This window comes from Rhinoraja longicauda, chromosome 3 (genome assembly GCF_053455715.1).
Source record: "Rhinoraja longicauda isolate Sanriku21f chromosome 3, sRhiLon1.1, whole genome shotgun sequence".
NCBI classification, from domain to species: domain Eukaryota; kingdom Metazoa; phylum Chordata; class Chondrichthyes; order Rajiformes; family Arhynchobatidae; genus Rhinoraja; species Rhinoraja longicauda.
Genome location: NC_135955.1, coordinates 83,238,448 through 83,263,883, shown reverse-complemented (window position 1 = coordinate 83,263,883; position 25,436 = coordinate 83,238,448).

The following is a 25,436-nucleotide window of genomic DNA, read 5'->3' as shown; positions in this document are numbered from 1 at the left end:
ACTTTTTCGAATATTTTCTAAACTTTTTTCCGCAGAGATTTGTTTCAATTAGGTCATGTCTGATCTGTGTCTCAACTCCATCTCTGCTCTTTAGCCTCTGATGTGTTTACCTAAAATTATTACAAATTTGATACTGTCGTTATAACATGCAGGGAGCAGTTATAACATGTACTGGGTCAGTTTCCCCACACAGATATGTTAGGCTTCAATTACCACCAAAAACTCTCTCCAAGAACTCCATAATTTATTACTTATGTCCACTCTTTTCATAAATTTAGGGTGAAAATAAATAATGGCCTCAATGTTCAAAACTCATTATTTTGGACTCTCAGATAACATTCCCAAGTGTGTTTTCTCCATCTCGGAGATTTTGCAGTGTGCGGCATTAGCTATTTATGAGAAAGGTATCATTTAACAATTTTATTCATGTGGTCCAACCGGTGTTGCACTGTTAATGAAATCGGCAGTCTAAGTGGCAAGGCTAAAGTGATTTTTTCTGTTTTCATTATCCAAGGCCATATACACAAGTGGTTGCACATGAGGATAAAGATACTCGAACTTCTTCTAAATATTAATCTGTACAAGAGAACACGACACTCCCTCTTTTTAATGGACAGTAAACTTGATGTGCTGTTGCAGGAGAAGGATGTTTAAAAGATTGTGCTGTTTGGACTTTTCAATATAGCCAGAACCAGGCTTTTCAAGAGGTGGTTACTAGTTCAAGGCTGCCTGTGGCGTTCATAGCAGATGGGAACGGATGCAGTTAAATCATAGAGTTATAGACTCATGACGTTCTACAGCACAGAAATTGGCTAAACCTTTCCATCCAAATGTCATGTCAATCTACATTCATCCCGGATGTCTGCATTAGATCCTGATCTCTCTACTCCTTCCCCATGCAAATATATTTTAAATGTAGTAATTGTATCTGTCTTGTATAAAAGAGATTGTATCTGCAGAAGTTTTCAGATGACTCTGCAATTGTGGGCTGCATCAGTGCGGGGTGGGAGGGAGTGGGGGGGGGGGGGGGGGGAGCTGAATATAGAGGTGTAGTCAATGACTTTGTTGAGTGGTTGGGCTGAATCACCTGCAGCTCAACAGTGACAAGACCAAGGAGTTAGTGGTGGACTTGAGGAGGAGAGGGACACTCCTGCCCCCTGTCTCCATCAATGGTGTGGATGTGCAGTTTACCAGGGAGTACAAGTACCTTGGAGTGTACGTGGACGTGGACAGTAAACTGGACTGGTCCAGGAACGCTGAGGCCCTACAAGAAGGGACAGAGCCGGCTGTACTTTTTGAGAAGGCTCCGCTCCTTCAACGTCTCCAGTAAGATGCTGCAGATGTTTTACCAATCGGTGGTAGTCAGTGCCATCTTCTTCGCTGCCATGTGCTGGGGGCAGCAGGGCGAAGGCCGCGGACGCCAACAGGATTAACAAACTCATCAGGAAGGCTGGCTCCGTCCTGGGGGCGGAGTTGGATTTATGGGAATTGGTCTTGGAGGGGAGGATGCTCCTCAAACTGCAGAGCATCCTGGACAATACAGCTCACCCCCTCAATGACACACTGGTCAACCTGAGGAGTACCTTCAGCAACAGACTGGTTCGAACAAGATGCAGGACAGAATGTCACAGGAGATCCTTCTTCCCTGTGGCTATCAAATTCTGAAGCTACAACTCCTCCCCCTTCTGTTGTGGGGTAGACTGAGACTGACTCCCCTCTCCCCCTCCCCCTCCCTCTCCCCAATCATTGCACATCCCCCAATCCTTTCCATTCGTCACTTTAATTTCAGGTTTCATGTATTCTGTGTTTCGTGACTGTTGGCAGATCAATTTCTCTCCTGGGATAAATAAAGTTCTATCGTATCGTATTGTATCATATCGTCTCTACCAGCCCCATTATGTTCCAGACAAGCACCAAGTTCTGTGTGAAGAACATACCACTCTGATCTTTCTCCCCTTTCACCTTGAATTTATGACCTTTAAGACAAAAGACCAAAAGACAGAGGAGCAGAATGAGGCCATTCGACCCATTGGGCCAGTCTGCTCTGCCATTCGATCATGGCTGATCTACGTTTCCCCCTCAACCTCATTCTTGTGCCTTCTACCCATCACTCTTGACACCCTTACTAATCAAGTACCTGTCATTCTCCACTTTAAAAATACCCAATGACTTGGCCTCCGCACAATGAATTCCACAGAATCATCACCCTCGGGCTGAAATTCCTTGTCATCTCCATTCTAAAGGTACGTCCTTGTATTCTGCGGTGGAGCCCTCTGGAAATATCCTCTCCACATCCACTCTTCCTCGGCCTATCTTTAGTAATGGATTCCCCACCCTGGAAAAAATACCCTGACTGTTAATGCCCCTCATAATTACATAAACCTCTGTAAGATTACCCCTTCATCATTTGTTTTACTTATTGTAAGGAATTTGAATAATTAAGACTATCAGGTAACTGTCCCAACATTGTATGCCAACGTCGCCTGTGAATAAATTGCTAGCTGGGGACTTGACCACATGATGCAGTTTTGCCATGTACACCATTAGTTCAACAAGACATTATGTTGTTATTCAGTGGGAAAACTACTTGACATTTCTGTCCATGCTGACCAATACATCAGTCATCTTTATTACCAGATATTGTAGTGCTAGCTGGGAATGAGTGATAAACAATAACAGTAACTTGCCAACCATTAGCAATGTTCTATCCATTTTTGTCAAAAATGCCTCCTAATGTGTTTCTTGTTGGTGAGACAATTCTGCCTTAATGACTCTGAATAGGCTGTAGCAATATAAGTTCATAGGTGATAGGAGCAGAATTAGGCCTTTCGGCCCATCAAGTCTATTCCGCCATTCAATCATGGCTGATCTATCTTTCCCTCTGAACCCCATTCTCTTGCTTCTCCCTGTAACCCCTGACACCCGTACTAATCAAGAATCTATCTATCTCTGCCTTAAAAATATCCATTGACGGCCTCCACAGCCTTCTGTGGCAAAGAATTCCACACATTCACCACAATCTGACTAAAGAAACCCTCCTCATTTCTTTCCTAAAGGAACGTCCTTTAATTTGGAGGCTATGACCTCTAGTCCTAGACTCTCCCACTAGTGGAAATATCCTCTCCACATCCACTCTATCCAGGCCTTTCACTATTCGGAACGTTGCAATGAGATTCCCCCCTCATCCTTCTAAACTCCAGCAAGTACAGGCCCAGTGCCGTCAAACGCTTATCTTCGGTTAACCTACTCATTCTTGTAAACCTCCTCTGGACCCTCTCCAGCACCAGCACATCCTTCCTCAGATATGGTACCCAAAATTGCTCACAGTGCTCCAAATGTGGCCTGACCAGCGCCTTATAGAGCCTCATGTCCATTTGTGGCAGGTATAAATATCCCTTTATGGCAGGTAGCTGTGTTAAGGTTTGAGGACTTAAGATGCATAGTGGTCAATAGTGGTTTACACCTAATGTGGGAAGGCCCTTGCACAAGGTAACTTCCAGTAGAAACATAAAAACATAGAAAAATAGGTGCAGGAGTAGGTCATTCAGCCCTTCGAGACAGCACCGCCATTCAATATGATCATGGCTGATCATCCAAAATCAGCACCATCATGCATTGTAGTCTTTTGCTGGCAGCCATGATGGTTTGTAGTCCTTGTTGCATCCACCGGGAGGAAATGTATCTCCCCTCTATGACTCTACCTCTCATGATATCACAGTTTCTATAAGATCCCCTCTCATCCTTCCACATTCCAGTGAATAGAAGCCCAGTCAACCCATTCTTTCTTCATATGTCAGTCCCGCCATCCCAGGAATTAACCTGATGAACCTACGCTGCACTCCCTCAAAAGCAAGAAAGTCCTTCCTCAAATTAGGAGACCAAAACTGCACACAATAATTCAGGTGTGGTCTCACCAGCGCCCTGTACAACTACACCTTGCTCCAATACTCAAATCCGCTCGCTATGAAGGATAACATGCCGTTAGCTTTCTTCACTGCCTGCTATACTTGCATGCTTACTTTCAGTGACTGATGTACAAGGACACACACGTCTCGTTGCATATCCCCTTTTCCTAATCTGAGACCGTTCAGATGGTAATCTGCCTTCTTGTTCTTGCCACCAAAGTGGATAATCTCACATTTATCCACATTATACTGCATCTGCCTAGCATCTGCCCACTCACCCAAACTATCCAAGTCACCCTGCAGCTTCAAAGCATCCTCCTCGCAGCGCAGACAGCCACCCAGCTTAATGTCATTGCAAACTTGGAGATGTTACATTTAATTCCTTCGTCTAAACCGTTAATATATATTATAAATAACTGGGGCCCCAGCACTGCACCTTACGGCAGCCCACTAGTCACTGCCTGCCATTCTGAAAAGGACCCGTTGATTCCTACCCTTTGCTTCCTGTCTGCCAACCAGTTCTCTGTCAATACCCTACCCCCAATAACATGTGTTCTCATTTTGCACACTAATCTGTTGTGTGGGACCTTGTCAAAGGGACATAGGTTTAAGGTGGAGGGGAAAAGATTTAATAGGAATCTGAGGGGTAACTTTTTTACACAAAGGGTGGTGAATGTATGGAGCAAGCTGCCAAAGGAGGTAGTTGAGGCAGGGACTATCGCAACATTTATAGACAATAGACAATAGACAATAGACAGTAGGTGCAGGAGTAGGCCATTCGGCCCTTCGAGCCAGCACCGCCATTCAATGTGATCATGGCTGATCATTCTCAATCAGTACCCCATTCCTGCCTTCTCCCCATACCCCCTGACTCCGCTATCCTTAATAATAATAATAATAATAATAATATTCATTTATTGTCATTGCAACGAGTACAACGAAATTAAAAAATAGCCAATCCTGACGGTGCGTACAAACATATATGCAATAAATGCAAAAACAAATAAATACATAAATACAATTAAATACAATTATATTAAGTACAAGATTTTTTAACGGTGTTGCCTAGTGCAAAGGTAGTGTTCAGTTCTCGTATGGCCCTGGGGTAAAAACTGTTCTTAAGTCTGTTTGTTCGGGATTTGATCGACCTGAAACGTCGACCAGAGGGCAGATGAACAAACAGACGGTGGCCGGGGTGGGATGGATCTTTTATTATTTTGCCTGCTCTACTGAGGCAGCGTAGGCTGAACAGGTGCTCCAGGGAGGGCAGTGAGCAGCCGATGATCTTCTGGGCCGTCGTGATGACCCTCTGAAGGGCCTTCCTGTCCTTTTCTGAGCAGCTGGCATACCATGTGGTTATACAGTATGCCAGCACACTCTCGATGGAGCAGCGAAAGAAGGACAACATGAGCTTCTCCTGCAGGTTGGTTTTCCATAGGATCCTCAGGAAGTGGAGTCTCTGCTGTGCCTTCTTTACTGTGGTGATGGTGTTGGTAGACCAGGTAAGATCCTCTGCGATGTGCGTACCCAGGAACCTGAAAGCTGGTACCCTTTCCACACAGACCCCATTGATGTAGAGTGGGTCGTAATCTCCACTGGTTTTTCTAAAGTCAATTATAAGTTCCTTTGTTTTGGAGGAGTTCAGGACCAGATTGTTCACTGAACACCATGCTGCCAGCCATGCTGCCAGCTCTATCTAGCTCTCTCTTGAATGCATTCAGAGAATTGGCCTCCACTGCCTTCTGAGGCAGAGAATTCCACAGATTCACAACTCTCTGACTGAAAAAGATTTTCCTCATCTCCATTCTAAATGACCTACCCCTTATTCTTAAACTGTGGCCCCTGGTTCTGGACTCCCCCAACATTGGGAACATGTTTCCTACCTCTAACGTATCCAACCGAAACAGTTAGACAGGTATATGGATAGGACAGGTTTCAATGGATATGAACCCAATGTTGGCAGGTGGCACTAATGTAGCTAGAACATGTTGGCCGGTGTAGACAAGTTGGGCCTGTTTCCACACTCTATCACTCTATGACTCGATGAATCTAAGTAGCTGAAAATACTAAATGGTATTTAATTAAACAAAGTTGTATTTAAAGACCACAGTAATTGGTCTAATTTCAAATGGGGCCATATGAAATGAATCACCAATGGCACAGACTGTGTTATGTGTTCATTTAAGTGTTAAGACCTAGCAGTAAATATCACCAGCAACCTGTTCTAGACCACCCATATCGAAGCAATGGCCAGGAAAGCCATTACCAATGCTTCTACAGATGCTCCTCAACTTACCGAGAAACATATCGTAAACCGAAAATATCGGAAGTCGAAAATGCATTGAATACACGTGATCACGTGACCGGAAGCGAGCTGCGGCTCACTACGGCTCGCTGCCGTTTGCACCGTTGTAAAGTTGAAATATCGTAAGTCGAAGCATCGTACGTTGGGGAGCATCGATACTTCCTTAGAAGACTTAGGAAGTTTGGCATGTTACCAACAATTCTTATTAACTGCTACACTTGCGCTGCAAAAAGTATTGTTTCAAGATGCATCACAACATGGTTTAGGAACAGCCCCTTTCAAGACGGCAATAAATTGCAGAGAATTGGGCGGCATGGTGGCGCGATGATAGAGTCGCTGCCTTACAGCGCCAAAGACCCGGGTTCAATCCCGACAATGAATACTGTCTGTTTGGAGTTTGTATGTTCTCCCTGTGACGTGGGCAGGTTTTCTCTGGGAGCTCCGGTTTCCTCCCATACTCCAAAAATGTGCAGGCTTGTGGGATAATTGGCTCGGTAAAAAATTGCAAATTGTCCCTAGAGTGTGTAGGATAGTGTGAGTGTGTGGGGATCGCTGGTTGGCGTGGACTCGGTGGGCCGAAGGGCCTGTTTCCACGCTGTATCTCTAAGCTGAATGCAGCCCACACCATCACACACACCAACCTCCCTTACATTGACTTCATTTACACCTCATAATGTGTAATCATAATTGGCGTAATCATAACAACATCAGAAATAGGTTAAATGTAGAAAAGAAAAAGGAGCAAACAAAGATAAAAATTATTATTTGGAGGAAGGCCATTTCTAAAGGGCATGAACTGGATCAGGCTCAGGTAAATTGGAACTAAAGGTTGACAGGCAAAACTATAACAGATCAATGGGCTACCTTCAGGAATAAATAGTTGAGGTAATAGTGAGGCACATTTCTAAGACAAGCAAAAGAAGAACAAACAAATCCAGGACTCCTTGAATGTTGTAGAGAAAAAAATAATGGTTACATAAAGATCAAATGGGATGAGAAAAATAAAGTATGAGAAAAGATGAACCGACAAACGGGAATCCAGAAGTTTTCATGTGAAAGAACAAGGTCTCAATAAGTTAGCATGCAGCAACTGGAACAGTCAGCATAAAGTTGGGAGGTCACAAGGACCCAATGGGATATATCTTAATATTGCTAAGAAGTGCGGGAAGAAATCATAGAAGTACAGATTGTAATGTTTCAATGCTCTTTGGATACCTGAACAGGGCCAAAGGTCTGGAGAGTGATAAAAGTGGAGAGTGGCGGCACGGTGGCGCAGCGGTAGAGTTGCTGCCTTACAGCGAATGCAGCGCCGGAGACTCAGGTTCGATCCTGACTACGGGTGCCGTCTATACGGAGTTTGTACGTTCTCCCCGTGACCTGCGAGGGTTTTCTCCGAGATCTTCGGTTTCCTCCCACACTCCAAAGACGTACAGATATGTGGGTTAATTGGCTGGGTAAATGTAAAAATTGTCCCTAGTGTGTGTAGGATAGTGTTAATGTGCAGGGATGGCTGGGCGGCGCTGACTTGGTGGGCCGAAGGGCCTGTTTCCATGCTGTATCTCTAAAAAAATTAAAAATCTAAAAGTTACTCCATTGTTCAAAAAAGGGAATAAAGATAATCCCAGCAATTGTAGGTCAGTCAGTTTAACCTCTGTGTCAGTAAAGCTTTTAGAAATGTTGGTCTGGAACTGGATTAATAGTAACCTGAAGAGGAATTGATTCATTACGATAAACCAACATGAATTTGTTAAGGGAAAGTAGTTTTCAACCAATTTGATAGATTTTTTTCCGATGAGGTAACAGATAGATATGATGAGTTAATGTGAAGTACAAGGACAGGGTTTTTGATGTAGGGAAGAGGCACAAAGTGCTGGAGTAACTCAGCGGGTCAGGCAGCATCTCCGGAGAACATGGATAGGTGATGTTTCGGGTTGGGACCCTTCTTCAGACTGATCAGATTTTTGATATGTTACATCATACCAGGATTATTTGCAGAGTTGAAACAAATGAATCAAGCCACTATAGCTGAAGTAAAGATAACACCGTACTTGGCAATATTGTGAACTGTGAATAGGACATGATAAATTGCAGCAAGATATAAACAGGTTGGTGGAATGGGCAGGCCCATGATAGATGAGGTTTAAGGTGGAGAAATGTGAGGGATACATTTTGGTTGGAACAATGAAGAGGCTTAATATAGAATAACTGTTGCTTGCAAGGAGGACAAGACCGACTTCTTAACCTTCCATGGTTTCCATGTTTCAGATGTGATAGAGAGGGAGGTAAAAGAGGATGGGGATTTGGTCATTTGGAATCAGAACTGACTAACCCATGAAAGACAGAAGCTAGTGTTATTCTGACTGGAGGTCTGTGACCAAAGGTGTTCTGTGGCATATCAAACAGCAAAAAAAACAACAAAAAAACATGCTGGAAAAATGAAATCAAACCAGAAAATGCTGGGTGGTTTCAGCTGGTCAGGCAGAAATAAAACTTGACTTGACTTGAGCTGGTCAGGCAGAAATAAAACTTGACTTGACTTGAGCTGGTCAGGCAGTAGCTGTGAGAGAGAAACAGAGTTAACAGCCTAGATAGACATAAAATGCCGGAGTACCTCAGAGGGACCTAACGACCTCATTAGGTTTGAGAAAAACTTAGAGATCAAACATACTTAATTTGCAGAGAACGACAGAGAAGTGGAGAGATCGAAGGAAATGTTTGTGGTAGGATGGACATCAGGAGAGACTGAATAATATAGATGGATGTTTTCAGCAGGGAAAGGGTGGGGAAGGCGTGTTCATTGCCATCAGTCTGCCTGGCACAGATGGAAATAGAAGAATACGAATAAACGCAAAGAAGAAAGAAAGAAATGTAAACTATAGGAGGTGGCAATCAATAGATATCTGCAATATGACGAATGCTGGAGCTATTCAGCGGTCAGGCAGCATTTCTGGAGAAAAAATGCAAGTTAATTTTACAGGTTGAGGATATTCTCTTAGAATCAGCCAGTTCTAGCAGAAATTGGAAAGGACAGTTATCTGAAATTCCTATGAGGTAGCTTATAACTTTCAGAATTTAATTTCAGAAGCCTGTAATGTATCCGATCAGAAGGTAACCTGCTGAATCTCAATCTTTCATTAGGCGTCATTAGGACAGAGAAAGAAGGCAAAAACAAGAAAATCAGAGTGGGACTGGGGTAGAGAATGAATGTGACAGGCTACTAGAATGGTCACTCTCAGAGACATTCTGCCAGGCAGTAACCCGATCAGCCTTTTCTCGATGTGCAGCAGACCACGTTGTGAGCAGCAAATTGTCGGCCAGAGAAATTGACTAGCGTCACTTAGAGTGAGGTGGGTACGTGAAACAAGTCTGGGAATATTAGCTTCATAACAAGTTTACTCAGTTAATTATATCCTCTTAATATAGTTACAAGCCCAGTCATAGTTGCAGTTCAGCTGGCAATGTTGTTCTTCCAGAGGGGGTAAGAGGTGTGGAGGGGTAACGTACTGGCTGTGGGCAAGGGGGGATCTCACTGACAATGGGCAAGGGGGAAACTCACTGACAATGGACAAGGGGTAACTCACTGACAATGGGCAAGGGGGAAACTAACTGACAATGGACAAGAGGTAACTCACTGACAATGGACAAGAGGTAACTCACTGACAATGGGCAAGCTGCTCTATTCTAATAGTTAACGTCTGTGTAAAGCAGATCTTATCAAGGCTTAAGTATAGTCAGCTGATTCACATGCAGAGGTAAACATCAACCAATTTTCATCAGCCACCCACATGTAAAAAGTGAGTGAGCCCCAGTTCGAGAAGGTATATATGCTGAATAAATTTATGACAAGAGTGTGAGAACCTAGGGGACAGTTCACACGACTGCAGGGTCCTATGAATGACATTGGAAAGCAGAATCCCAGGCAGGGATCAAAACAAGAGATTGTTGTTGGGACTAATCACCTCTGAGCACAATGAACAGAGAGGTCAGGTATCCTTCATTGAAAAGAGAGATCATGCAAGGTAATTAGATTGGAGGTCTCCATTTCCTGGCATGGTCAGTGAGATTGTCGCCATACATAAGTACAATACCTGGTTAGCACATAATGCGAAGAAATAACCCACTGAGTCTAAATGCAATAGTCGCCAGGTTTTGGTGCCATTTCGCAGTCTCAGCTGCAGCTGGCTTTTTCCTTCTCGCTTCTCAGCTGACCAGCGGGGTATTTGCAGCCGTTCTTTCACGTCTGATTTCCGGCATCTACACTTCATATTATCATATCATATCATATCATATATATATACAGCCGGAAACAGGCCTTTTCGGCCCACCAAGTCCGTGCCGCCCAGCGATCCCCGTACATTAACACTATCCTACACCCACTAGGGACAATTTTTACATTTACCCAGCCAATTAACCTACATACCTGTACGTCTTTGGACTGATATTTCCATCAGTTTTTTCTCCCGTTCTCCACCTCTCACAAACATTCCCTTTGACGTCCCCCACTCCTCCCTCTTCCTCAAACATAATGACTTTCTACTTTACTCAGTTCTTTTAATGGTGGCACTACCGTAGAGTTGCTGCCTTACAGCACTTGCAGCACCGGACACCCGGGTTTGATCCCGACTACGGAGTTTGTACGTTCTCCCCTTGATCGGTGGGCCAAAGGGTCTGTTTCCGTGCTGTATCTCTAAACTAAACTAAACTAAGAGGTTGTCCACCTGAATTGTTAACTTTATTTCTTTCTCTCCACTGAAGATCTTTGGTTTGCTGAATATTTCCTGCATTCTTGTTTCTTTTCTGTTTAGTGTATATTATCATATCATATCATATCATATATATACAGCCGGAAACAGGCCTTTTCGGCCCACCAAGTCCGTGCCGCCCAGCGATCCCTGTACATTAACACTATCCTACACCCACTAGGGACAATTTTTACATTTACCCAGCCAATTAACCTACATACATCAGTGAAGCAATACTGAAGGAAAAGGTCAGCATTTAAATTCACAATCAATGATCCCAGTAAGTTGGTATCACCTCAAGGCCTTTTATTTCCAATACCAAATCAGAACCTCTGAGAAAGTTGGAGAAACATTTTCTAGCAATCAATGGATTAATTAGATAATTCCATTAATTCTTTTACCAGGGTCACTCAAAGAACAAGTCACATGCAGGGTATTATTTCATCCATTAGCCAAACTAGCCATATAACCACAAGAAAAGTAATGAATGATGTGAAAATACACTGAGAATGGGTATATTTTCACTGTCAGATAACTGCCATTCAACGGAAGAGAATTACTTTGGAATTGCAGATCCTGAAATCTCTCCCCTCTTCTAGCTTGCCTCTCCCCCTCCACAATCAGTGAGAAAAAGGTTATCAACCCGAAACGTCACCTATCCATGTTCTCCAGTGATGCTGCCTGACCTGCTGAGTTACTCTGGTACTTTGTGTTCTTTTGTATATTGACACTTTGTGTCCTTTTGTTTATTAACCAGCATCTGCAGTTCCTTGTTGCTACCATATTTAGTGTTCCTTTGAGCATTTCATCTTACTAAGTCAACCGAGACACAGCAAAACCAAGTGTAACATGGAGGGAACAGAAGGAATTAGAGATATTGGAATCTTGAGCAAAAGACCAATTGCTGCAGGTACCCCAATGGTCAGGCAGTATCTGTGCTGGGAAATGGACAGAAACGTTTTGGGTCAGGACCCTTTTCCTGGAAAAGAAAGATAGGGGTGGAACAAAGCCTGGGGAGCAATAGGTGGATACAGGTGAAGTTGTGGGGGAGAGGGGGGGGAGGCTGATTGACAGATGGATGGAGTATGTGACAAAGGCTAGAGGTGAAATGGAGACAACAGGGTGTAGATAAGGAGAGAAGAGGAGAGAAATTGGTTAGCAACCGGGAGATACACCAGATATCGTTGGGTTTTGTTGAGTTTAGTTTAGAGATACAGTGCGAAACAGACCCTTCGGTCCACTGAGCCCGTTTAGACCAGCAATCCCCACACATTAACACTATCCAACACACTAGGGGCAATTTACACTTATATCAAGCCAATTAACCTACAAACCTATACGTTTTTCGAGTACGGGAGGAAACCGAAGATCTCGGAAAAAACCCACATGGTCACGGGGAGAAATCTCGGTGCTGGACCTATAATTTACACATGACCTCACTCTGGCAATGGAGGAGGAAGTGGTGGTGGGGGTGGGGGGTGGGGGGGGGGGTGGGAGGGGGGAGCAGGACTGAAAAGTTGATATGGGAATGTGAGAAGGGGAGTTAAAATGGTTAGCAACAAGCGCGATTGTTCAGCAAAATGGTCCTCTTCTTCGTCGCTCATCTCCTGTTGCCTAGCCCCAATTCCCATGTTTCTCTTTCATTTCACCCTCCCCCATCCCTCACCATCACTTCCATCTTTTCTGCCTCCCTATGCCTTTGATTTTACTTCTCGTTTAGGGATTTGCAGCTGCGGCTTGCCTGCAGTCCGTCTGTCTTTTGTGTTTTTTTGTTGTTTTTGTATGAATTGTAGTTTTAATATGGTGTAGTGTTTGTATGTTATGTGGGGGGGTGGGGGTGGGAGGGAACGGGAACTGTAAAAAATTATCTCTCCCGAACGGAGACACGAACTTGTTTCTGTGTCGTGTCTCCGTTCCCGTTGCGGCCTACCACCCGCCATGCACCTGGGTCCACCTGGGGTCTCTGGTTCGCAGAGCCCGCGGCCCGGACTCACCACCTGCGTCGCTGGTTGCCTGCGGATGCTGCGGGAGCGGCTGCGACTCGTCTCCGGAGGCTCCGGCGCGGGCCGCGTGGACGTCGGAAGCCCGCAGGCCCCTGGATGGGGGCCGACATCGGGAGCTCCGGCAGCGGCAGAGGCAACGTGTTCGCCCGTCCCGAATCGCGGGGCTTGGGTCGGCCCGCCGTGGACCTTTCACCGTCCGGCGCGGCCTGGAATAGGCCGTGGACCTTTCACCGTCCGGCGCGGCGCTCCAATGTCGGGAGCCCCGACCGCCCCGACGTGGCAAGTTCAACAGCCTGACCTCGGGAGAAGACGCCAGGGAAGAGAAAAGACATTTTGGCCTTCCATCACAGTGAGAAGGGACTGAAGGAGACTCACTGTGATGGATGTTTCTTTTGTTTGGTGTTAGTTGTGATTGTATGTGTTATTGCATTTTTATTGATTATTCTTATTGGTCTTAGTGTTTCAACTGCGGGTAATGTTTCATTTCACTACACATTTATGTGTATGTGACAAATAAACGACTATTGACTATTGACTATTGAAATTAGGAGGACCATTTTTACCCAGAGTGTAGTGACTACTTAGAGGATACTGCCTGAGAGAGTAGACACAGAATGCTGGAGTAACTCAGTGGTCAGGCAGCATCTTGGATGAGAAGGAATGGGTGACGTTTCGGGTCGAGATCCTTCTTCAGATCTGCCTGAGAGAGTAGTGTACGGGGTGATCACTGGTCGGTGCAGACCAGGTGGGCCGAAGACCTGTTTCCATGCTGTATCTCTAAGGTCTAAAGTCTAAAGTCTAAAGGGCCTGTATGACTAAATGAGCGCTTTAATCTCCCAGGAATAGAAGGCTCAAGTGGAGGAAGAAAGGAATAATTTGAATAGATGCTCTCTGGCCAGCAGGGGACGGTGGGCTGAATGGCCTAAATGCATGCAGTACGATTCTATGACTCTAAACGTACATCAGTTATCACAGAAATATCCGTTTGTTGATTTTCCTTAGCCGTGTGGAGCTCCTGTTCACACTGCCAGTAAGTGTATCACAAGGTGCTCAAAGCAATCCTTTTCAAGAAATTACAGCATTACTTAATCCCCCTTGGCAAACAAAATCAGCAATTGAAGTGCTGGTTGTTGCATTAATTAGAGACAAACAATTCATGTCCACTGTGAAAAGCTCTGTAAGGGAAATAGGATAATCAGGGGAATTAATTGCAATGAGCATGTGTGGCAACTAATGGCATTCATGTGGTTAGAGTCACAGAGTCATACAGCATGGAAACAGGCCCTTTAGACTTTAGACCTTAGAGATACAGCATGGAAGCAGGCCTTCTGCCCACCGAGTCTGCGCCGACCCGTGATTACCCCGTACACTAGCACTATCCTACACACTAGGGACATGTTACAATTTACAGAAGCCAATTAACCTACAAATCTGTATATCTTTGAAGTGTGGGAGGAAACCGGAGCACCCGGAGAAAACCCACACAGTAACAAGGAGAACGTACAAACCCCGTACAGACAGCACCCAAAGTCAGGATTGAACCCGTGTCTCTGGTGCTATAAGGCAGCAACTCTACCGCTGCACCACCGTGCTGCTTCTTTGGCCCAACTCATCCATGCTGATTAAGATGCCCCAACTAAACTCGTCCCATTTGCCGATGTTTGGCCCATATCCCAGTAAATGTTTGCTGTTTATGTACCTGTCCAAGTGTCTTATGTTATAGTACCTTCCTCAACAACCTTTTCTGGCAGCCCATTCCATATACCCACTATCTAATGAGTGAAACACCACCCACTGAGAGAAGGGTTAGAAGAAGGGTGCTGTCTCTTACAGTGTCACATCAAGAGTATGATCTGACTATTAGCTCTTCAGAGACTAGGAAGTTGTTAGATGGTACAGAATGTGTTGACTGCCTGTGTGCTGTTCCAGAAGAGGATCTATTGTATTCATGTGTAGGAAGGAGCTGCAGATGTTGGTTCATACCGAAGATAGACACAAAATGCTGGAGTAACTCAACGGGTCAGGCAGCATCTCTAGAGAAAAGGACCAGGTGATGTTTCCGGTCGGAACTCTTCTGCAGACTCCTATTGACTTCAGACTCCTAAGTCTGTTTATTGTATTCATGTGCAGTAAGATTTACCGGAAAACATGCAGAACAAGGGCATCTACAACACACGATGCCTCAGAAAAGCCACCAGCACACGCAAAGACTCTTCACACCCCTGCAACAGTCTGTTCGAACTTCTACCATCGGGCAGACGATACAAGGCCTTCTACGCCCGCACCTCCAGACTCAGGAACAGCTTCATCCCCAGGACCATAGCTGCTATGAACCGGTCCTGCTGAGCCGGATGGTCACATCGCACAGTGATCCGGCACAGATCTACTTGCACTTTATTCTGTTTTAAAACTGTTACAATTTGTTTCATTGGGTTGTTTAAATTAATACTGACTAGCTAATTCATTTATTGCATCGTATGGGAGGCGCATTCCCAATCTCATTGTACCCCTGTACAATGACAATAAAGATATATTGTATTGTATTGTATTGTATTGTACAAGCTTTTCACTGTATCTCTGTACGAGTGACAATAATAAACTAATCTTATTTATTTTATTTTTTAGTTTAATAATTTATTTGAAAAAGGGACCATGTACATGAATTGACATTTAAACAAATGTAAATGTACTCGAGTTAGCCGAGAGGCTAGTTTTCATCGACAGTCCCTTAGCCTGATGTTGTTAGGCATCCCAGAAAAGAAATACAATACAATATGTACAATAGTTAAAAACATAGTACGTTACCATACAAAGCAATACAGTTAATTAAAATGAGCAGACCAAACCCAAACAGCAGATGTCAAAATACAGTGTGAGTACAGTCTTAATTTAAAGTTTACATTTTTTAAGTTTACGTTTTAAAAGTCACATTCAAGTTGGGTAAATCTAGCATCAATGTTGACATTGTTGGTTCTCAATAAGCCATTTCTTGGCGTTACACTTAAATGAATAATATGATGGGGAATCTCTAATTGATTGTGGTACTGAATTCCATTGATGTGATGCTCTGAAGGAAAAGACAGCCTGGCTAAATGCAGTTTTCCTGAATGGGATAGTGCAGTCCCCACTAGCTGCACCTCTGGTAGCTCTGTTTGCAGTAGATTTGAAGTTGATGAAACCAGACAGAAGAGGAGGAGCTAAACCAGGCAGAATCTTACAAACTAAGCAGACATTTTTGTATTTGATGAGGTTTTCCCACCTAAGCAGATTATATTTCTTTAGAATGTGGCAATGATGAAAACTGAATGGCTTCTTGTCTAAGGTTTTACGTGCTTGTTTATATAATCTACACTAAACTAAACTAAGTATTCATAAAGTGCACACAAGGGTTGAAGAATTGCTTATGCAGATTAAAGTATTGTGCTGAGTTAATTTGATGTAATAATTAGGAGCAATGACCTTTTAAGAAATAGGAATATTAGAACAGAAGTATGCTATTCAATGTCTCTGACTTGTCCTGCTATTAATTTAAAATATAGATGACTATTACCCCATCTCTGATTATCCATCCTTTTTCCATAACCCTCGACATTTTTACTTGATAAATATCTATTAATACCAACCTTAAAAATAAAGTCAAAGCTTTGAACTCTTAGTTTCTACATAATTTAGTGTGCCTCTTCGATTAGTATTTGCAAACATGAATATTCAGATCTTTAAAATAAATGGGAAATGCTAAGTTTCTAATGTGAACTCCTGATATCTTCTTGATTTTCTATCTTCTGCCCAAACGTAGACAATATCAGACGACTGCTTCAATTATCAATTGAGGGCGGCACGGTGGCGCAGCAGTAGAGTTGTTGCCATACAGCAGCTGGGACCTGGGTTCAATCCTGACCTAGGGTGCTGTCTGTACAATTTGTACATTCTCCCTGTGGCCACGTGGGTTTTCTATGGGTTTCTCGGGTTCCTCCCACTCTCCATAGATGTACAGGTTTGTAGGTTAGATGGCTTTGTTAAAAACTATGAATTGTCCCTAGTGTGTAGGATAGTGCTGGTGGACAGGGATCGCCGGTCGGCACGAACTCGGTGGGCTGAAATGCCTGTTTCCACACTATCTCTAAAACTTTAAAAAACTAATTGACTCAAGGTATGCCCAGCAGCCTGAAAGGTATTAGTAAAGGGCAATTTAAATGTGAACACAATTGAAACAATATGTGGGGGAAAGTTATCACCAGTTTTCTGGATAATTTGCAAATTCTTGCCAAAGCACCATAAAAATGTAATCGTATATTTGACCTCAGTAGAAGAGTATTGCATTGTGCATAGTTTGACATAACACTTGCAAAGCCATGAGAAATTCTCAAAAGAAATTAATTTGACAAATAGTCATAAAATAGAAAACCTAATAAAATGGACATGTTTTCCAATAGCTCAACACATATCCTTCATGCCTCTTCTATATGTTCCAGTCTATTAACGGTCGCTGTAATTGTCTGCAGTCAGGTAACTTGGTCAGATCAAGGCAACCATACATTTACTTGGATGGATAACTTTAATCTTTCCATGCTGCTGGGCACACAATTACGTAAAATGTTATTGATTATTATAGAGACTAATAAAGTACACTGACCCATAATTTTACCTTAATGATCTCTGTCATTGATATTCCTTTCCAAGTAGTTTCAAAAATGTCCCTGTTATTTGTGTAGAAATGTACTCAGTTCTCTCTGTGACCTTTACTAACCTTCATTCACAGCTCATGTTGAATTCTAACAAGTTAGGAATAAAATATGAAAGAACACGATTGTTTCTGCTGTTATAAGGACTTTAGTCTTCCAATTAAGATCTTAGTCTCCTTAATTCTACACATTGTTTAAGCCGTGCACGCTTAAATTGCACCATAGATTTTTCTATTGATTTTTTTGTTATCAGGTCCCATAAACATTTTTAATGCTCTATTAGTTGCTGACTGTAATGATATTTATAATTCATGCACATTAGTAAATAGCCTTCTTGGATCTGGAATTTACCAAATAAATTACATTTCATTTTTTCCACATGATACATTTTTGATATACATTACTGCTTCGTTCTGTGTGTAGCTGCATCACTTTAAAAACAAATGCAAATTATTTCGAATATAATATGAATGTCGAACATTTATAATTATTGAATTAGTGCTACCATCATCCGTATTCATTCACCATTCTGCTAAGAATTTCATGCTGATAAACACAAAGGGGCATTAACTCAGGATCATTGTGCTTGATTTGCAGTCAAGGAACAGGCACAACTAAAATCAGCTTATCAGCACAACACATCCCAGATCTGTACATACATTAAGGCCGCTGCTGATTTTTCCAGGACATCATTATTGGTTCTTCAACACAACTCTATTTAAGGACAAATAGCTGAAATTATTCACGGCCACACTGTATGAGCTCTGATTATATTTTGTATAACCAGTGCAATCTAATCAACATTCTTTGTAAGGGCCGCTTGAAGTTACCTAAAAAATGTAATGGTCAAGCTAGACGCAAAATGCAGGGGTAACTCAGCAGGACAGGCAGCATCTCTGGAGACAAGGAATCTGAAGAAGGGTCTGAAGAAGGGTCTCGTCCCAAAATGTCACCCATTGAGTCTGAAGAAAGGTCTCGACCCGAAACATCACCCATTCCCTCTTTCCAGAGATGTTGCCTGTTCCGTTGAGTTACTCCAGCATTTTGTTTCCATCTTTGATGTAAACTAGCATCTGCAGTTCCTTCCTACACCAATGGTCAAGCTGTTTTGCTTTCCTCAAAAGGTCTCTATGTAACAGATGTAATAAACTTCTACTCCTGTATCCAAATCTTCTTGCAAAAATAGGCCACAGACCATTTGCTGTTGTTTGCCGAATCTATACAATTTCAGTGATTCAATGCAGTGGAGAGCATATTTACTGGTTGCATCATTACATGGTGCGGCAATTCGAACGTCTAGGAATGAAGTAGATTGCAAAAAGTGGTCAACACTGTGAGAAGAAGGTGTAGGAGTCTGAACACTGTAATGTCCAGGTTCAGGAGCAGCTTCTTTTTTTTAGATTTTTGTTTAGATTCAGAGATAGAGCGCAGAAACAGGCTCTTCGGCCCACCGGGTCCACGCCGCCCAGCGATCCCCGCACACTACACCCACTAGGGACAATTATTTATTTATTTTTTAACATTTGCCCAGCCAATTAACCCACATACCTATACGTCTTTGGAGTGTGGGAGGAAACCGAAGATCTCGGAGAAAACCCACGCAGGTCACGGGGAGAACGTATAAACTCCGTACAGACGGCGCCCGTAGTCAGGATCGAACCTGAGTCTCTGGCGCTGCATTCGCTGTAAGGCAGCAACTCTACCGCTGCGCCACCATGCCGCCAACAAGCCCCAGGCTATTAAACACTAAAACCTCCAACTTAAGTTCCAAACTACATAGACGTAGAGGCATTGCTTTTGTGTTTGCATTATTATTGTTTGTTTATTTTTTTTATACACTAAACTTATTTTTGTTGTTTATTACGAGGTTTACATAGTACGATGTTTACACCTCCCACTGAACATCCATAATCTTCACAACTCTTCATGTTCCCAAATTCATTAACTTGATTATTCTGTATACATTAATATCCACTGATGATTTGGGATGTCATTGCGTTCCAATGAATTTCCTCAACTAATATCTTTACGAAAAATATATACATCCTGATCCTCACAGTTAAATCATTAAAGTAAATAGAAGATTCTTTCATCCAGTAAAAAGGAACAAATTGAAACTCGGTTCACACTAAATGCTCGCCTTCGCTTTGTAGTCAGTGGAAGAAGTCATGAATTATTTGTAAGGTAGAATAATACATGTTTAATAAAGCGTGGATGAAACGTGGATGACGAATGAGGAGTGTTTAATGGCTATGGGCTTGGGCTTACTGGAGTTTAGTAGAACAAGGGGAGATTGCATTGAATCTTGCAGAACAGTGAAAGGCCTGGATAGAGTAAATGAGGAGAGATGTTTCTGCTAGTGGGAGAGTTGAGGACCAGAGAGCACGGGTTCAGAATAAAAGGACGTACCTTTAGAAAGGAGATGGGGAGAAATTTCTTTTTGCTCAGAGGGTGGTGAATCCGTGGAATTCATTGCCACAGACGGTGTGGAGGCCAAGTCAATGGGTATTTTTAAAGTGGAGATTGACAAGTCCTTGCTTAGAAAGAATGTCAAAGGTTATGGGGAAAAGGCAGGAGCATGGGATTGAGAGGAAAGATAGATCAGCCATGATTGAATGGCTTAGTAGACACGATGGTCCAAATGGCCTCATCCTGCTCCTATGACTTATGATCTTATGCCAATGGGGAGAGAGAGGCCCATTGTTGTCAGCATTACTTCCTGCCTTCACTTTATAGTCAGTGGAAGAAGTCGTGGATTATTTGTAAGGTAGAAACAAACATATAAACATGTGGATAAAAGCTGATCACAGGTGAATGGAAATGTGGAGGAAAGAACTGCAGATGCTGATTTAAACCATAGATAGACACAAAGTGGTGGAGTAACTCAGCGGGTCAGACAGCATCTCTGGAGAAAAGGAATTGGTGACGTTTCAGGACGAGATCCTTTTTCAGAGATTAGAATCAGACCTGCCATGATCTTAAATCGCAGAAGAGTCTTGATGTGCCAAGTGGCCTACTCCTGTTCCTTATTTGTAAAATTGTAAATTTGTAATTTCATATGATCAGCTGCATAGATTTACTACAAATCCTATTTCCCATTGCGATTGTTATTTCTGACCTATAAAACAAGTCCTCAGGAACGCCAGGAAATTCCAAATACCAAATAACGCACAACAGATGGGACGAAATAGGATGGGAAGGAAGAAGGTTGTGTCCAAATCTTTGCCAGAGGACTCTATTAGATTTTATTAGATCATCCTGATTTTAAGCAGAATAATTTAGTGCATTTAGAGAATAATTGTTACTGTTGCGGATAAAAGAACTAACGAAACGGCACTTATTCCCGTGTCTCTCAGGAAATCACTTACAAACCTCTTTACAGATCCACACTTTGGAAATGTGCCTCTGCATTTTGTAATGGCTTAACCTCCAGATTACTTTTAAGCAACGTTGAGCAAATTCCGCTGTTACAAATAGAATATGCTGATGCAGATGAATGGACAAAAAGCACAACAAAGACGGCTGCCTTAGAGGTTACATGCTAAGAGTATTTCGAAATGTGCATGTAACTGTTTAGCTTAGGATCTCTGTCACATAATCCGGAGAAATGCACTCAAATGTTGGTCTGAGTGCTGTTTCAAGGCAGCTCTTTAGAGATAAGTGCTGACTCAGCTGTTCAGTGATCCAGACACGCCACTGCTTGCACTGAACTGGGAAAGCAGCTTTGTAGAAATGTTGTTTCTGGTCGTAGCTCATCACTCTCCTGCATTGGATGACCTGGAATATTTGCATCAATTTGATGCATTCTGCTCACTAGTTTAGTCTCCAATGAGATAGATAGGAGCTCTGGACTGCTCTCGAGTTGTTGATCGAATGGTTCAGTTGCCTGATAACAGCTGGAATTTGGATTGTGTTCGTTTTCATACTTCTAGCGTGATGGGAAAGGGGAGAAGAGGGAGTGACCGTAGTGAGACTCGTCCTTGATTATGTTGGTGGCCTTGCCGAGGCAAACATTTTTGCCAAATGTTTTTGAAACAAATGTTTTTGAAATTTTGCTGTACTAAACCCACAGTGCTGGAGTAACTCAGTGCATCAGGCAGCATCTGCGGAAGGAATGGATAGACTGTGCAGTAAAATGGAGGCATTGGGAATGGCAGATGCTGGAATCTGAGTAAAACACAAAGTGCTAGAGCAACGCAATGGGACAGGCGGCATCTGTGGAGAGAATGGATTTTCCAGACCTGGATCTAGCAATTCCTTCTTCTTTCCAGGATGAAAAACAGTTGGCTCTGGAAATTATCTTTGACTCACAAGACCCTCCATTCACTCAGCCATGTGTTTTCAATCACCAACATTGCGATATTAAAGTCATAGTCATACAGCACATAAACAGGCCGTTTGTCCAAATTAGCCCATGTAGACCAAAATATCCCATCAATGCCAGTCCTACCTGTCTACAATTGACCCTTATCTCTCTAAACCTATCCTATCCATGTACCTCCGAATGCCTTTTAAATGTTGTTCTAGCACCTGGCTCAACCACCTCCTCTGAAAGTTCGTTCCATATACCTATCACCCATATCATTAATATGTGCAAAGTTGCCCCTCAGGTTCCTATTAAATCTTACCTCTCTATCCTTAAACCTATGTCCTCTGTTTCTTGATTTCCCCCTACTCTGGATAAAAGACTACATTTACCTTATCTATTCCTCTCATGATCTCATACACCTCTACAAGATTACCCCCTCATCCTTCTGCACTCCAAGGAATAAAGTCCTAGACTGGTCAACCCCTCCCTATAGCTCAGGCCAAGTCCTGGCAACATCCCTGTAAATCCTCTCTGCACACTTTCCATCTTAACAACATCCTTCCTGTAGCAAGTTGACCAAAACTGAACATAATACTCCAAATACGGCTTCACCAAAAGCGAAAATCAAAGTCTTCAATTGTATCTACATCGCAGTTTATGAGCTTCCTTGACATCTCCCAGCATATCTTCTTCCTTATAACTCTCCCACTTGTTAGTGACCTTTGGAAGAAACCTCACACCAAGACCACAGTAACCATTCATTTACAATATCAGCATTGGTAATTGAAAGCAGCACACACTGGCAGCAGCTTGGGTGGCAATTAGCTATTTGGGGTACCAGGTATGACAGTGGACATACTTTTCCATTTGTGTTTCTACACTAGCAGAGAATTCATGTTTTTAAAGCCTGAATTTCCGGCACTAATGAAAGAAGTATTCTTTCCTGAATTTTAACTTGAATAATTCCAACTGTTTTGGTGAACCTTAAAATCTCTTCACTGATTTAGAACGGAGTGAATGGGTTGTTAAAATGAAGCCCATTTTTTTCTGGTTGCACATTTTCATTCATTTATGTCAATCGTTGTTTTAGTGCTGTTGGTTTGTGTGTCATTTGAGGTGCCTGTCATTTACAGGTAGTAGCCCTGTGCATAAATGTCAATACATTCTAACAATGATCAGATACAGTTGCACTTATATCAGGAACTGAGCATGAAGAACACAGATGACAGGCCCAAGTCTGCCTGAGTTTAGTCCCTATCCAGATCATCCATCCTCTCCTTTGAAATCCACATGAAGCTTTTCCTTGCCACTTATCTCATCATAGAAACATATAAACTTAGAAAATAAGTGCAGGAGTAGGCCATTCGGACCTCCGAGCTAGCACCGCCATTCAATATGATCATGGCTGATCATCCAAAATCAGTACCCCGTTCCTGCTTTCTCCCTATATCCCTTGATTCCATTAGCAGCAAGAGCTATATCTAACTCTCTTTTGAAATCATCCAGTGAATTGGCCTCCACTGGCTTCTGTGGCAGAGAATTGCACATCAATGTCATCAATGCTGGCTAGCTGGCAGGTGCATACACTTTGCACATCTTTTCCCATAAAGCTTACAAAGTTCTGAATAGCTAAAGTACATGAAGACTGTGACTTAGGGACTTGCTTTTCTTCGACCTCATTGAAATCTACTTCCCGTTAGGATAAGAGGGGAAAGATTTCATAGGAACCTTAGTTGTAGACACATAGAGACCTACAGCATGAAAACAGACCCTTCGGCTCAACGTGTTGGGCGGGGCGGCACAGTAGTGCAGCGGTAGAAATGTTGCCTTGCAGCACCATAGACCCAGGTTCAATCCTGACTACTGGTCTGTACGGAGTTTGTACATTCTCCCTGTAACTAGAGGGGTTTCTCTGGGTGCTCCGGTTTCCTCCTACACTCTAAACATGTACATGTTTGTAGGGTAATTAGCTTTGTTAAGTTGTAAACATTGTCCCCAGTGTATAGGATAGTGCTAGTGTATGGGGTGATTGCTGGTCAGAGCGGACTCGGTGGCTGATGGGCCTGTGTCTACGCTTTATCTCTAAAGTCTATAGAAATCTAGTTAATGCCGACCGAGACGCTACATCTACACTGGTCCAACCTGTCTGTGTTTGGCCCATATCCCTCTCAACCTTTCCTATCCATGTACCTGTCCAAATGTCTTTTAAATATACCCGCCTCAACTACCTACTCTGGCAGGTCGTTCCATATACCCAACGCCCTCTGATAGAAAAAGTTGCCCGTCAGGTTCCTATTAAATCTTTCCCCTCTCACCTTAAACTTTTGTCCTCTGTACTTGGCTCCCCATCTCTGGTAAAAGGTAAAGAGGAGGTAGTTGAGGCAAGTACTATCACAACATTTAAAAGGCATTTAGACAGGTATGTGGACAGGAAAGGTTTTGAAGGATTTGGGCCAAACGCAGGCAGGTGGGACTAGTGTAGATGGGACATGTTGGTTGGCATGGACAGGTTGGGCCGAAGGGCCTGTTTCCATGCTGTATGACTCAATGACTCAAAAAGTATTTTCCGTCCTGATCACTTTTATCAATATTCTCCTCAGATCATGACAACAGCACAATAAAATTATGTTAATGTAGAAAAAATGTAGATGTGTGCTTGATAGTTGGCATGGACTTAATTGATCAAAGCGCCGGTTTACACGCTGCCTGGCACTATGACTCTATGAGTCTTCATCTCCATGACAACAAGAAGTTCTTCTTATCGTGTCCACACATGCTAGATATTGTGTTTCGGCCAAAACTGAACGCAACTCTTAGCAATATAATTGTTCTTTGCGAAGTCCTCAGCTTTGCATTTGTGCTCCAATAGAGGCCATCTCAATAGGTGCTCCATAGTTTGTGGTTCAGTGCCACATGTGCAGATGACGTCTTCAGTGTCCATATAGCCCCACTTCTTGAGAGTCGCTTTACAACGACCCAGTACCAGCTCTCAGCCTGTTGAGGCATTTCCATTCAGCACAGCTTGATTCGGCCCCAGGAGGAAGTTCTTCTTTAGCACTTCTGGAAATGGATGTCGTTGATGGGAGATTGGCCAGTCTCTTTTCCCATGCTATAGTGGGGAACTATAACCATATTCATGCAGGTCAAATGGAGAGTTCCAAGTCCCATATCAATGCGATTCTTCTTGCTGTTATTCCCCTGACGCATACAATTCATAATAGACATATATACTTCAGCTTCTTCTCTAGATCTTATAAGTATGAATTTCACTTAGAGAAATAGAATTTAAAATGATTCTCCATAAATCAACTGGCTGACAGTGAAATACTTACCGTTGGACAGTCTGAATGGCTCCAAAAATGGGAATGGAGAGAACAGCATATTTAGGGCAATGACTTAATATATTAATAACATTATATCAAAAGAATTTAATATAGTCTCTGGACATGGAATGAATACTATCAATATAAGTGACAGTATTTAATTAGAA